General features: G+C 39.2%; 1 protein-coding gene across 1 annotated transcript in view; it reads right to left on the bottom strand.

The window, feature by feature from the left end:
- The window catches only part of LOC106463684 (AT-rich interactive domain-containing protein 1A-like), a 127,900-nt gene that overhangs the window by 94,385 nt on the left and 30,515 nt on the right, over positions 1–3,000 (bottom strand). The gene's annotated exons all lie outside the window — the stretch shown is intronic.

Below are 3,000 nucleotides of genomic sequence, written 5' to 3'. Positions count from 1 at the left end.
AGCTTTGTACTTAACTTCAAGCAAACAAACTGTAGCTTCGTGCTAAAACAAAGAAACAAAACGAAACTCCTATTTTTACCGACTTTTAAGAGGAACCTTAAGTTTAATTAGTCAATATTCCAATTTTTGTTTTTTGAATTTCGCGCAAAGCTACACGAGGGCTATCTGCGCTAGCCGTCCCTAATTTAGCAGTGTAAGACTAGAAGGAAGGCAGCTAGTCATCACCACCCACCGCCAACTCTTGGGCTACTCTTTTACCAACGAATAGTGGGATTGACCGTCACATTATAACGCCCCCACGGCTGAAAGGGCGAGCATGTTTGGGGTATGCGGATTCGAACCCGCGACCCTCAGATTGTGAGTTGAGCGCCTTATCCACCTGGCCATGCCGGGCCCTCAGTAGGAGTAACGAACTCGTTACATCTTGATGGTAGAAATAGGGGTCTCGAGCTTCTGCACGGACTACCATCCGAATATTTCATTGAACTCGAATCCCGAAATCACAAAACCAATTCTGAGTTTAAAATAAACCTGTCTTTTGTACACGAAAAGTGACTGTCTTCGGCGTTACAGCAGATGCCTTCAGCCTAAGGTAGTTCTATTTTCGAACAATTAGCGAATATTCACACATGCGCAGAAATGCGATTGTCTCATTCAAAAAAAAAAAAAAGAGAAGAAGAGAGAGAGAGAGAGCGCTTTTAACTACGTTTATCTCGCATGCCACTGTCTTCGGATGTGGCCAAATTTAAATAACCCGAACACCCCCCCCCCCCTTCAGTGTTTAACGTAAAACCACTCTTATCTCAAACGTTACGATCATTTGCATCACTGGAATTCTACAATAAATCTTTCACTAAATTTTGTTGTTGTTGCTTTTATCACTAGTTAAATAGAAAGTTATATCTGTATCTGAAGAGTCGGGTAATATTGTAGGTAATCCTGTATTTTAATTCATTATTAAAACCTATGATAATTAAACTTTTGGCTGAAAAAAAAAGATACCTAATTTGTTGAAACATAATTTTTTTAACAGCATTAGTGCAGCTGTAAACAGTAGTGCTTATTTAGCGAACTAGTTTACTAGTGGAAGTATCAGAACCGTTCCTTTAACGACACCTAGTGAGAAAGGTAAGCAGCTGATGAGATACAATGGTGACCTATCTCTCCCCCTCTCCCTCGTTTCGCGACTCGGAGGATTTTTGATGAATGAGTTAACGCGAGCGTCGGGCCCTCAAAAGATGCCGATGTTATCGGTTGTTACATACACCTGTCGACCGATGCATGATTATTGTAACTATACCGAGCACATGGCTAATTAACATATGCCACGTGCTCTTTACCAGCTTTTAAACACGAAGTGTTACCGCCTCCGACCGACCAGCTTTTTTTTTTTTTTTTAAGTATTCAAGAAATATCGTCCTTGTTGGACTAATTTTACTAATCTTCATGAAGTTATTTTCTTTGTTTATAAATCTAAAACTGACTGGGAGAGAAAAATGGAGAATCACTTTGATCAAACTTACCAGGCATGGGCTCCCACGGACATGTATGTAGAGAACCAGCTTTTTACAGAGTAAGTCAACATATTAAAACAATATGTGTTATGTGTGCTCAAACGCGAACAGAAATTTGCAGTTAAAAAAAAAAAATGTTCGTCTTTGTTTTTGTTTTGTTTTTTAATTTCGCGCAAAGCTACACGAGGGCTATCTACGCTAGCCGTCCCTAATTTAGCGGTGTAAGACGAGAGTGAAGGCAAGCTAGTCATCACCACCCACCGCCAACTCTTGGGCTACTCTTTTACCAACGAATAGTGGGATTGACCGTCACGTTATAACGCCCCCACGGCTGAAAGGGCGAGCATTTTTGGTGGGGATGAGATTCGAACCTGCGACCCTAAGATTGGGATTAGAACTAGAAAACTGGAATTCATATATAACGCTTCCATTACACTTGGGGAATAGAGGGGGGCAGAATTGTCTGTGATGACCGTCTTTCTGTGTCTGTTGTCCGAGACAAGATATAACACAGCTCACGTGTCTCTGTATTTAGTATCGAAACATCAAAAACCTTCAAAGTTCATAAAATAAAATACCAATTTTTCCAGCACTCAGTATAAACTATATTACATTATATAGTGTTCTTCAGACTATAGTTGAAATGCACAAAACCAAACAAAAAAAAGATGACGACGACGACAACAACAACCTGAAACAACTGTTCAAGATGCGAGAAATCTCTGGACTGTTGTAGCAGTGACAAAACAAGAAAACCCGAAAAACTTTTCAAACACCTGATTTTAACTGTGAAGTCCGTCGAATTGCGACTTTATATAGATTCAAAGCGTTTCAGTAGGAACACTTCGGAAACGTGTCTTGTCTTCGTCTAACAACAGCACGTAATTCAAAAAAAAACAAAAAAAAAACAATAATATCTGGGGAACTGTTAGCCCCATTCAACCAGCGAGGTTTTTGATACTTTTTATTCCCGACAAACACAAAGATTATTGCACAACTCTTGACTAGAGAATTTTGAGTACGTACAATACACTAACCTAACCCTTATACATAAATAAATTCACTGCTAGATGCACTCGAAGGGCGGGCTTTACTGCAAAAGCCTTGATGGCAAATACACAATATTTATCATGGCCACAGTGTGCGTGTGTGTGTATATATAGATACAGACTTTGTTATATTACATTAAACATTTAAACCACAAATAGAATAAATCCTATTTAACTAGCACGTTACACAAAATTAATATGAATGCTTACTAACGTAACTATACCGCGGTCTAGTCTGCATTCAAAGGATACCGAAATATGACTCAGTATAGACACTTTAATAGCACCCAAGAACTACACCAAAGATCCTGTATCGCTAAGACGGCCCACTCCTATCTTTAAAAGCGTAATAAAATTTAAATATCGCCATCTGGTGGCTGTTTTGACAGTTTTTACGTATTTAACTGCACACGTTCAGGAGTTTGTGGTTTGTGATT

Source organism: Limulus polyphemus, unplaced genomic scaffold (assembly GCF_000517525.1).
Source record: "Limulus polyphemus unplaced genomic scaffold, Limulus_polyphemus-2.1.2 Scaffold1460, whole genome shotgun sequence".
Taxonomy (NCBI): Eukaryota; Metazoa; Arthropoda; class Merostomata; order Xiphosura; family Limulidae; genus Limulus; species Limulus polyphemus.
This window is presented reverse-complemented; position numbering and strand designations above follow the sequence as displayed.